The sequence below is a fragment of the Botryllus schlosseri genome, unplaced genomic scaffold (genome assembly GCF_051294905.1).
Source record: "Botryllus schlosseri isolate E-star unplaced genomic scaffold, Bs_hap1 Bs107a, whole genome shotgun sequence".
In the NCBI taxonomy this organism is placed as follows: Eukaryota; Metazoa; Chordata; class Ascidiacea; order Stolidobranchia; family Styelidae; genus Botryllus; species Botryllus schlosseri.
In genome coordinates, this window is record NW_027648716.1 from 18281 (window position 1) to 31188 (window position 12908).

The 12908-nt window shown below is 41.0% G+C and overlaps 1 long non-coding RNA gene across 1 annotated transcript; it reads left to right on the forward strand.

Annotated features, from left to right (window-relative positions):
- The first annotated feature begins 4182 nt into the window (after positions 1 to 4182).
- LOC145432723 (uncharacterized) lies at positions 4183 to 4584 on the forward strand. Its single transcript, XR_013912950.1, has 2 exons — positions 4183 to 4318; positions 4349 to 4584. It is a non-coding gene; the product is annotated as an uncharacterized LOC145432723 (long non-coding RNA).
- The last annotated feature ends 8324 nt before the right edge of the window (positions 4585 to 12908 follow it).

Below are 12908 nucleotides of genomic sequence, written 5' to 3' on the forward strand. Positions count from 1 at the left end.
AAGCTATGATTAAGTTTTAACTCTCGGAGGGCTACCCATGCAAACTAACATTGTAAAGATGTGTAGTATAGCTATTGATTCGATGCTATCGAAGAGCGAGGATTTTAAATACAATAAGGTTGTTAGTATGACGAATCGATCAACCACTGTTGCGCGTATAATTACACCCTTGGGCCATTTCTATAGAAGACGGACGCTCTACCAATGCCCCTCTTATTGGTGGCACATACAGCTCTAAGCTATAATTAAGATGCAACTCGACTACGGCTCTGAGCTATAATTAAGATGCAACTCGACTACGGCTCGGCTACCCAAACCAACACTGGTAAGATGTATTACAATTGATTTTATGGTAACGAAGAGCGAAGATTCTGAAGGCAGGAAAGGTGAATCGGATAACCAGTCTTGCGTGTATAAGAACGCAAACCCAACCGTATAATTGGTGTAACTAATCAGTGACATGGATATTTGGCAACTGGACATACCCGCAGCGTGATAATCAACTATACTGTCTCACTTCAACAACTCCCGATACCGGATTAAACCAATTTCAGCCGACTCCACTCAATTCGAAAACTTTGGTTCCGCTCACTATTGAGCGGAGAAACGGCTTTGTACGGATATAGAGGAAAATCACTTCTTCGCTTCCTTCGTGATCATGCTCATATGGGTAAAGGCAGACAACGCATCACGAATATAGACCTAATAATGCTGTTAATCGTATCCCAATCTAACAATAAGAATTGCGAACCTCTGTCCGAAGTAAACGGATAATTGTCGATGTCCAGTCGATTCTCGCTAATCGGAGGCAGTGACACTACTAATACGAATAGCTGAATTGCAAATACGCTAATAGGCCTAACTAAATATTTGAGAAGCGATCCGCATTTCATACAGACATTTATTAGACGATGTTAATAATGTAAAATACCTTTTTACAAGTGAGTCTCTTCCAAACAAGAAACCCCTAAAATCCCCATCGGTCGTAATGCTCAATTGTGGCATGCGAAGGTGTTACAAGCTGAAGTGTCGCAATTCGCAGTTGTCGCATGATTCAATGTCGCATGCGTAAGTGTCGTGACGTTGAAGTGCCGTATGCCAAACTGTCACCATGCTTAAGTGGCCCTGCGCTCTTGTGTAACCATGCACATATGTAAACATTGTCAAGTGTCCACATGTTCATGTGTCACCATGCTCAGGTATCACCATGCTGATATGGCACCATGCCGATATATCCCCACACTTAAGTGTCTCCATGCTCATGCTAATATATGTCCAAATGTAGATGTGTCACCTTGGCGATATATCCCCACGCTAATGTGTCACCATGCTCAGGTGTCCCCATGCTGATATGGCACCATGCCGATATATCCCCACACTAATATCTCGTCATGCTAATGTGTCCCCACCCCACGCTCATGTGTGTCCCCATGTTGTTGTGTGGTATGCTCAGCAGTCGTTTTTCATTTTGTCGCATACTCAACTGTCGGGCAACCATGTTATAGAGCTGTGTCGGGTAGAATTGTGGTTGGAGGGTTCTGCATGTCATTCATGTCCGTAAATCCTAGCATACTACTGTAATATTGAAAACTAATTCATTTTCATGGGTGAGGCTCGGATCGCGAGATGCCAAAAAAATCAGATTTTGGTGGTAGTCTAAAATGCTGCTTCAAGGATATGAAACTGATTTGAATTTTCAAGTTAAATTGAGCTAAATAGCCGAACAAACAGAACACAAGTAAAATAAAATAGCGAGCTCTAATGTGACTACTCTCCTTGATGGTATTGGACATTATCTTCCAAGACATAAAGCACAAGCCTCAACACAAGCATGTAGATTTTTCACCGTTTTGACAAACTGGAGCCTCCGGGACCTTTGTGTCATCTCTCAAAAGCGATTTCTGCCACAAGCGTTTTTCACCCGCGGAAAATACGCTGTATTTCGGATAGGAGTGCAGAACAGTTCTTAAGACCTGGCTATCCAAGCACTATGGTTGGTAAGCCGTTATTGTACAAAACCCAACAACTTGTTTGGTCGAGAAGCGTTTTAGTGAATTAGTTGAATTCAAAACGATGGATAAGACACTTCATGGCCTAAAAGCAATAGTAGCCAATTTGTGGGAAATCGGAACAGAATATTCATTTTCATCTTCTTTTTGTATAACAATTTTCGGTTGGCTTGTGCGAATGAATTTTCTTTTCCAACAAAAGTTAGAATGCAGCTCAAAGGTTGAAAAGCACGGATAGGCATAGATAAGTGTAGAACTTCTATAGGCGGATAAATACACGATTACTGTATCGTCTTGGGAATCCTGCCCGCCAAGTGCTTCATTTTCCTATATCGGGCCCGCCGACAGGAGAAGTTGCCTGCCCCTGCCTTAAACCATTCTTCCTGCTCGCAATATGCGAAAAGGGTGGATTTGCCTCTGACTTCATTGCAGTAGACAAACAGTTATGGCTCCATATCTTCTTGAAATTTTGGCGTGCACCCGCGTCCTTTATGAGTGACGATGACCGGACGAAAACAGGCCATAGAAACTGTCTATTAAGCAGAGGTGGTCAGTAACGAAGTACTTCTACTTTTTGGAAGTACTCAAGTAGTTTTCCTCTACTTCTGGTACTTACACAAGTAGATCTGCTTTTCTCTACTTCTACTTTGTAGTATTTTGTGATCTACTTAATTACTTCTCGCTATTTTATGTTTGTCAAGTAGAAGTAGTTTAATCATCCAATACGAAAGATACACTGAGGAATTTCCGGGGTGTTTTCATGGAGTACCAACATTTAATATTCATAATAAGTAAACCCAAAAATTTTGTTGCGCTTCGCGCATAGTATAGCTATGGAGTCACAATTATAATATATAATATAATAATCGTAATAACGTTACACCTGTTTTAGCAAATCACCTCTGAAGCTTTATGGACAAAAAACGTGGAATATATTTTCTGCTTTTTAAAGGTGGTATTTGTATTTCACTTTCAATTGCGAGTATCATACTTTGAGTTTTAATTACTTTCAGTTCGTTGGTCTGCATAACATACATGTCGAAGCATAAAAGCAAGTGTAGTAATGCCTCTATTTTCCGAAACTGTAGCTTCACTTTTAAAATATAACGTTTACGATTCACAATATTTGTTATTAACGTATACTAGTCGCGCAAAGTGATGAAACCGTATCTGATACAACTTCTACGTATTGCTCTTCGCCTAAACTTGGGGTCTTATAATATGGGGTAGGGGGCCATGCCATGATATTCTCTAACAACGGGGTCTTATAGTAAGCAAAGGGTTAGTATCGCATTTTCATAGCAATACTATATTTTGCATCCCATGATCCTGAACAATGCTTATTCTGTCGAAAATTGAGACCTCCTGGGATGCATCGAAACGAATCAAGCTCTCTGCACCTTCCGCGTAGCTCAATTCGCAGATTTTGACAGTCCATGCGAACGAATTAAGAGTAGACTGTCAAAACTACTTACTTACTTGAGTAGAATTAAAGTCAGCCAATTCTACTTCTACTTCAAGTAGTTTCGGGTGGCTTATTGAAAAAAGTACTTCTACTCGTACTTGAGTAGATTTTTTTTCGTTGCTACTTCTACTTCTACTTGAGTAGATTTCTTGACTACTTTGACCACCTCTGCTATTAAGTGACGCAGCAGTACTGTAGACCAATTACCTTACGACATTGCTATGGTTTTGGCCGGCAGCGCCTACCAAGTTGAGAACATTGGTTGCAAAATATTCCAATTTTGAGATGGTGACCCCTGCTCTAGTGCTATATATTTCCTTGTGTTATCCTATTATTCTACTCTATCGGCAATGCCATAATCGTCTTCTTTTGAGAAACTTCCAAATTGATACGAAGCGCATACGGCACAGCCGAGAATCTTCTAACGATAGCACCAAGTCCACTTTGTTACAAATCAATTCGTTACTATACTTAAATTACGACGTCACAAGGCTTATTATAATAAGGCTCTATGGTAACTGTATCCATAACAAAGTCAACATAGCCTAAATAAATATCGCATCAAGTTGCTGTATAGACACAAAGAACGCTCGTGGCTCAGCGCTGGTTCAGCTTCGTTTTATTATCGTTTCATCGGCTCAAAACATCATGTCATAAGAGTTGAATATAGGAAGGCGTCAAACGACTCCGCTTAGTTTTTCCTCAGACACCCACTTAGGCCTACAGCAGGGATACTGAACTATATTTAGCAAAGGTACACTTACAAAAAAAGACGAAAACGTACTTCGGTCGGTTATAACTATTAAGACGGTTATAACTATTATCAAACAATTATTAACAGGCAGTTGACAACAAAACCAGAGGCAGAAGACAGATAAGTTCCGGATTCAACTCTGATAATGTCCGCATTCGGACCGCGGTTTGACAGTTTAGTATCCCTGATCCTAAGGGGCATGCAAGCTACTTGAAAAGTAACAAAAGATTTAACAAAAGGACAAAGAAAATTGTGATGAGTCACAAGTGTCGGTAGACGAAGTGTCAGATCAATATGTACGATCTTCACTAGACATTACTGCGTTGTACTGTGGCGACCGTACTTATTCATATGTTGCGTCTGATACTTATTCCGTAATTTCGTCATAACGAGGAGAGTCAGGATCATTGAGTAGCATTGCCGTCCGGTATAAGATTGCTCGAAGTCGTCGAATCGTTGGCTCCCGGCTTATCGTCAATATTGTTTTCATACTCGCGCGGCTTGTTTTTCGTTATTTTAAGTGTTTCGGTGACATCCGCGAAACTTCGCAGCCAGCCGACAATCCAACGCCATCCCGTTGGAAAACGTTCGACCTCAACAGTCCCCAAGCCAGACCGAGGTGCTCTTACTTGGTCGTGAACACGAAAATACGGCTCTAGAATCGTAGCGATAGAGTACGACATGTGAACTATGCTAGCCGACATGCCAAATGTCATGTTCACTGCAATAGCAAGGCAAAGACCGAAGGCAGCAGAACAATTGGATGTCATTCCTATGAGCAGACCAACGAGTCCGACGATTGCTGAAACGGTGCCCGCAAACGCACTGATGTGATGAGCGGCGGAGGAAGTTGCTCTGTGGAGTGCAACCGCAAACACTCCGGATAATAAAGTAATGGTCGTTGTTCCCTGTACGATCATTTGATGATATTGCGGCCGTGTGACTAGTGCCATAGCAAGTGACGCAGTTCCAAAAATCATCTCTGCAGCACCGGCCCAGAGGAGTATCACCGTGGTTGGATCTTTTTCTCCGCGTGCCATTGCTTGACTAGACATGATGATATCTTTCCGACCAGTCATTGCGCCCAACTTCACGTCGATAAGTCTTGTGAGTATTGAAGCAAGTGACCAGTCCCTCGGATCGAGTCGATATTGCCGGTCAGGGCGATTATACGTTTAGCATGCAAAACTGTAATCAATAAATCTCATGTTACAGTTACATAATTGCTTGTATGCAGAGTTGGTCACATTAGTCAGCATTGCTGCTCAAGTGGAAGTATAATAAGGTTACCATCAGACATGGGGTAATCGCGATTGGTATTCGTAATCGATTACGACGAATACAGCATTTTCAAGTAATCGTAATCGCAATCGATTACATTCGAAAAAAATCCAAAGTAACCGTAATCATAATCGACTATTTCACATATCTACGCAAGTAGATTGATTTTCTAAACTTTGTAGTGCGACTATGAGCCAAGTTTATAATCAAGTCATTACCGCGAACATGGGAAATTTTGGTCTAAATAGCCCAATGGGTTATCTCCACAGCCAGAGCCAATTTGAAAAAACTAAGGTCATATTCGGAATCAGTGCCCTTCAGAACCCCCAAAACCACACTTACTTTGTCCGTCTAAAAATATGTGTTGACCAGTTTTATATATGTTGATTTACGAAATAACTTTGTGTCCTCTTCGAGCTCTCTCCTCAACCTATTGCTAGAATGAAAATCGTTGGGTGTGTGAAATGATCAGCTAAGTTGAGCAATGGGTATATTATGACGTAAACAGCAAGTGACGTCATGATGTCTCATTTGAAAAGAAAGTTGTTCTCACATGAGACTAGCGTTGAGACCCTGGGAAATCCTGATCCCGGGATTAATCCCAATGAAATCCCGGGATTTCTAAACAGCATCAACCAAGGCTTACGAAACGCCATATCACTGATTTTGGTAATAAAGCAGTGTCACAAACTCTGCTGATTGTCTAAAACAGTGGTCTCAAACACGCGGCCCGCGTCGGCATTTTGGATTTTCAAGTATTCGACAATGTTTAACTGGAAAATATATTATTTTGGATTTGAGAACTTAAAATTCAATCGAAAACCACTCCAAAACCTGAATCACTAGGTCAAATGCCCGCTAGCTGTGAAGTTATAACGCGACAGCTTTTACGATGACATGATGCATTTGTCGTCTCGCATGATGTCTAACTGTCTATTAACTCATTCTTTCGCCAAATTATGCCAAGCACAACAATATCTTTAATAAAATATTTAAAAATACGATTTTTTCTTGGCAAACGTGATTATGCCAATAGTGAATCACATTTTCACAATGTGTATGGAATGCCAGTCTGCAAGGTCCGCCAAATAAGACCTAATCTGAATTACAGAATATAACCCTATTTGACGCATCGGCCCACTGTGTCATCAGAAACTACGAAATTGGCCTGCAAACAAATTTAAGTTTGAGACCCTGGTCTGAACGATGATACTCTTGATGCTTTCAGGTTATGCGTCAATATTACAAGGAATAAATGTTGTTTGTGGAGCTTGTAAGTGTATTTCACTACTTTTCTAAGCCCGGGAAATCCCGATCCCGGGATTTCAAATTTGATCCCGAAGTCCCAACCCTACATGAGACCCTTCATCGCAATCGTGATATTGTCTTCCAATATGCGTGCAAAGATAAATTATAAGATGGAAAATAAATGTAATCGTGATTACTTTTTCAGTGTAATCGTAATCGACTACTTCCAGATTTTGCTGTAATCGTAATCGTAATCGTAATCGCGAGATTCAGAATTATTTGTAATCGCAATCGATTACATTCATGAAGTAATCAGCCCATGTCTGGTTACGAACCATACTTCATCTTTAAAGAGGATATGCACTGTAGTAACGCTCCGGCGGCTAGTTCGGGAGGTGAGCCGCAAATGAACATTTTTTTAGTCAATCGACCACGAAGTGCGAAAAACTAACCTCCGGTATTGCAAGTCTGAAAATTTAGAAAAAGTGTCCTCTTTTCAGATTTCTATAATATGGTAAGCCAAAAGTATCAGTAATGCCGTAAAGTTATACGTAATAATAACATGTAGACATAGTTATTTCTAGGGGACATCCCAAAAGTCCTTCATGTGGAAGTAGAAATAAAGGTTTCTATAGTATTCCAGTAAGTAGTTTCAATAAATGGATTGGGTTGGGTTGAGATAGGGTTACCATATTTTGGAATCGGGAAAGGAGGATACCGGTCGAAAATCCTGTAAAAATGGTAAATATTTTTCACTTCGTAGTACTAGAAAAAAAGAGGTCAACTTTCTCGCTCGGTGCCTAAAATACAGTTTTCCCTTCACCTTGTCGGGCGGTTGACTCAGAAAAAAAAGAACTTTTCACTCAGCTTCCGAAATACCAGCCGGAGCGTCACTTCGGTGCTGTTATACGGCATCTCAGTCGAATTTTGCCATAAATATGACCAAGATTCTTAAAAAAGGGGACAGAATCTCAAAATGGAGGACGGACATTTAAGTGTCGTCGGAAGACATTTCGAAAAACCCGCCTAAAGAAGGACGAATGGTCACACTAGTTGAGGCAGGGTTGTAATGATTCAAGTCATGGCATTCTCAAAATACGGAAATGACTCGACTCGACTCGAGTCAATCTGTGTATTGATTCGACTTGGACTCGAGTATTTGCGCATGACTCGAGCAACGTCATAGGACTCGAGGCGCAGACGGCCAAGACCGACATTTCATTGTAATTTCGAAGAATAGTAAAGTAAACACACTATTGGAATTTCGTCTATTGGTACTGGTACTTGAAAATGCGACCACAAACTGCTAAAAGTGATGAAAATTAGCATATTATAAAGGCAAACCATTCGATATCACCAAACAGAGTTATTAAAAGTGGGTTTAACAAGAAATTAACTGGGAACTGAGCAGTCAACACAATGACTTGGACTCGACTCGAGTCATAATACCGTGACTCGGACTCGACCCTCTTTTCACTGACTTGGAATCGGACTTGACTCGGTGGTGAATTGAAAATGACTCGACTTGACTCGAGTTAAAACTGAGATTGACTTGTGACTCGGTGCCTTGTGACTTGGTTACAACCCTGGTTGAGAGCTTTCCATTAGCTTAGTGAATGTGAGCAGATTACATCCAACAGATCCCGCAATAGGTTTGAAGCTATCCTCAATCCTCTCCTTGAATGTTTGCGTTTACGTCGAGACACAGACAAGGATACATATATTCTATATATCAATTCAATTGATTATCATCATTCGCTGACTATATGCTACCTTCATGTAGTGCAGTGTTTCCCAACCGGGGAGGAATTCCACTTTAGAATTGTAACGGATTTCCCAAATTGTTCATGTCCGAACTATCATGTAGTCAACCCGTTATATCAGAACGTATGCTCGTTATAGCTGTTTTTTTGCTGAAAGTATGTTCAAATGCTATTTGATATCTCTTTCTCACATACAGGTTCCTTGATTTTTAAAAAAACTAGTTCAGATGTGCTGCAGTTCGCAAGACAATTTTATAGGCCAGAGACGGCCTCTCAATCAAATATATTCGAAGTGAGCAAATGTCCTGCCGAATCCATCACAACAAGGCCTCTAACGAAAGTATTTATCTTATAATTTCAAGTCAACATTTTCATAAAGTGACAAAATATTCCAACGCCATCGATTCAAGTCAAAGAGATCGCTAGCCTGCCTTTATTTTTAGTGAACAGCTACTCGATCGAAAAAATGCATGTTAAACTTGGTGCAATGTTGCCGAAACAGAATGAGTGTCCTAAATTTCAATGAGCTCAAGCAGCAAATCTGATCACGTGTATGTTATATATCAGGGTATATATCAGGGCTGTAACCAACTCACGAGGCTCCGAGTCACAAGTCAATGTCACTTTAATAGTTTTGACCCGAATCAAGTCGAGTCATTTTCAATTCACTATTGAGTCAAGTCCAACGGTCCAAGTCACCGAGCATAGGGTCGAGTCAGATTCACGGTATTATGACTCGAGTCCAACTCATTGTGTTGACTGCTCAAATTCCAGTTGAAGTCTTGTTAGACTCACTTTTTATTGCTCTGTTTGGTAATATTGAATGATTTTGATTTATAATATACTAAAGCACCATTTTTGAGATTGGAAAGGTACATGCTCGTTTCGTGCTTATTTTTTCCTATACCACCAGCGCCATGCATATAAAGTGGTCCGAAGTTGAAATGCAAAGAATTTCAGCCACAGATGTTATAATGGCATGTAAAATTGTAATTTAATTGAACGTGAACCTCTAGATTTCGGAGGTTCATTTCATACACAGATCGCGAACTTCGCGTTCGCACCATCCCTAATATATACAGTACACTACATAACAGTTTGATGACATAATAGAGAAGTAACAACCGTTAGCGAATGAATGGTCGCAGTGGCAGCATGTATAATGAAAGTCTGGCGAGTCGATTAGCCTCGGTGAGCAGTTTCACTATGCGGGGCTATACCGCAAGTTGGCGTATGAGCATTCTGTCGGTTTATTAATTCCCGAATGAGCGCAATGATAAACAGCTATGTAGTGGCTGTAATTTTATGATTACACCGTTGCAATAGCCATGGCCTTTATTTCCTGAAACCTTTTTTTTTACCAGGCAGTGATTTTCTTATCATGAATTCATCTTGGAATCTCGCATAGCGACGCTGGTCAATGACCATAACAGGATTATGTAATGAAACCCATAACATGCCGTTACAACTTCCGCGCTATGTCACCAGTGAAAAGGAAAATGGCAAGTGTTAGATACATTGTTTATAACTTACAGCGAGATAGAACTAATATAGAAACAATAGGCTTAGGCTCACACATCCGCTCCTTTTTCTGGATGGGTCTTATGCGATCGCGTGGCACCATTGATCACATCACTTTCATCGCCGGTTTCCCGAAAAATCGTGAGCAGCTCTCAATATCACTAGTCCTGTCTCGGCCTCAAATATCACTATAGCGATGATTCTTATCTGGTGTTCCTGAGTACCAAAGTGGTACCCTAATTCAGTATCGGGGGGTTCCCTGGAGGCCCACACGGAACTCATAAGATTTGTGATGATGCGACCATCTCGTGCATCATTGATCACCGTTACATGCCACCAGGAGCGATCAGTAGTCGAATCCCGTACGGGACCCATATTAAGTTGATTTGTTTATTGTATAAAAAAAATCCGTGTGATTGGGTTGTTGGCTACTATATAGGCCTAACTTGTTCAGGGGATATCAGTAGCAAGTATAGAAACCCGTTTTACACTCTGCTCATATGTATCAGTTGCGCCAGTAATTATAAGCTCATTTGGAAAGCAATTGGGTTCACGCCTATGCGTCGCGACAGAAAAATACGACGCCACTTTCCACGGTGTAGTCTCGTACTTCTGAACTTCCTTCAGGGAGGAAATAGCAGAAGTCACTCTAATTTGCAATAGATATTCATCGCAAGATTTGGGTTTTATGTGGAAATCATATATGAATGGATGTATCCTTTTACAGCTTTGTTTATGCATAGCTCAATTTACAATTGAATAGTATACTCGCATCGAAATGAACCCAAATATTTTTGGATGACACTCGTCAGGGGTAATCGTCAGCAACTAGTGGAGAATTGGAAAGAACATTGTATATCAACAATCGTATCTCGAAATATGACGTCACAGGCAAGAAATGAGATCTCAAATAAGAGAGCGTTCATTGTGCTATTTTACGATGGTACACGAACTCTTCTTGTTGACAAGCCGAAAATATTCGGGTTCATTGCAATACGAAAATACAATTCAACTGTATATTGAAGTTCTGTACCTCCAAGAAGCTCTTTAAATAGCTCAACTTAAACACCATAGTAATCCACAATCATTTATTAAACTGTGTTGCGGTCGATTTTCGTTTTTATGACCCGGCGAAAATGTTAGGATTCCGAGGGCTCACAGGTTAGCGTAAGTGTTACTCGGGTTAGTATACCGGTTACGAACCGCAACCACAGCACTGTAGGTAGATACATGTATTTGTATGCTTACAGCCAACCTACTATGCATAGCATATTCTTTCGGCTGCAACAATGTCTGAACTTTACGTTTTCATATAGCTTCCTTGATTTTGCTCTCCGCCATGACACTCACTGCCGCACTACCAGAACAGATATTAACCAAATTCACCACCGTCAATGACATTCATTCTTCGCCCGCGAAGACAAATACAAAGCGAGAACGATACTGCTAAAACGAGTGATATTCGCATACGTGACAAAATTGTTGATGTGAATGGCAAGCCACGTGATTCGCATGACGTCAATCGAAGCAACCGACTTGCATGCATCATGCATGCGGTTTCGTGCAACAGCGAAATTCCTCATATGAGGCGAGTCAATTTGTTAAAGCTTCCGTCGAGAAGGTGGAAATATAGATACTATAACTGCTTGTTCGATGGCATTAAACGCGACAAGGGCTCGTAATATGACGAGCTTGGTGCGGCTAAATGTATATCTACTTCTACATTCAATTCTGTTAATCGTGAACGTACAGGAGCTAAATTGATATTTTGTTTGCAGTCATGCTGACAGATTTGATCGAGCCCATTGCAATATCAAATGCTGTCACAATAAAGTTGAAACCGATGAAATACTTGATACTGCTACTACCCCGTGTCGTAGTCATAGAAAAGACGATTTAGCGTCTCTTCAATGCAGGGTATTTTATAAAAAATACGCAACGGTGACGTTTGACCTGTAATACACTGATGTGGCCAGTGTAACATCAATTACTACCGGACTTGTTTAACAACATGCTGAATTTTGACTACATTTGAATCTCTCTCGCTACATTGACGCAACATGGGTGCGTATGTTCATTGTTCATTCGTGGCAAACACGCCGGCTCATACCCTGCATAGATCCTAATTACTGTGTTAAAAGTTTTATTTACTTCTATTTCTGCGTGGCACGCGAAAGATCGTGTGGCGACTATAGGCGCAGAAGGCTGTCTAATCTTGACGGTCGGTAACGCCGGTATAAATCAAACACAGCCCTTCACTACAATGATTGAAAATATAATGACACAAAGTAGGCAAGGGCAGAGTAAACGTAGGATTTATAACAATGCTTGACCGCAAATCTTCAACCGTCCTTACAGCAAAGTAACCAACAAAAACATGATCAAACATAGGCGCCGACTTTTATTTTTGCATGGGGTGGCGGAAGGCGCGTCAGGGGGGTATCGAAACCCCCTCCTTTTAAAACGCAAAACCCCGTCCTTATGAAATGACCGTTCTGACGCTAATATTCAGTTGCAATTCAACAAGTCGTATTATCAGTGTTACGAGGGCCAATTAACGAGAGTCGTCTGTGCATGCATATTGCATATCGCATCGCACAATGTACCGCGACGCGATCTCTCGCTGAGATGATTGCGAAATTAGGTCATTGATTGCCGCGAGCTCGGCATTCGTCGCTGGACTGAGCACTGAGCAGTAACATGGCGCGACAATTCTGAGACACGAAAGACAGGCAAGAATGATGATTACAAATGCGCGCAGCCAATCAGCAATTATCCCTTACCGCCAACGCAATGGGATTTTACTTGGTATTGCGTAGCTCACGTCGGGACAATTGGTTTCTGATTAAAATATCTATTTTGACTGC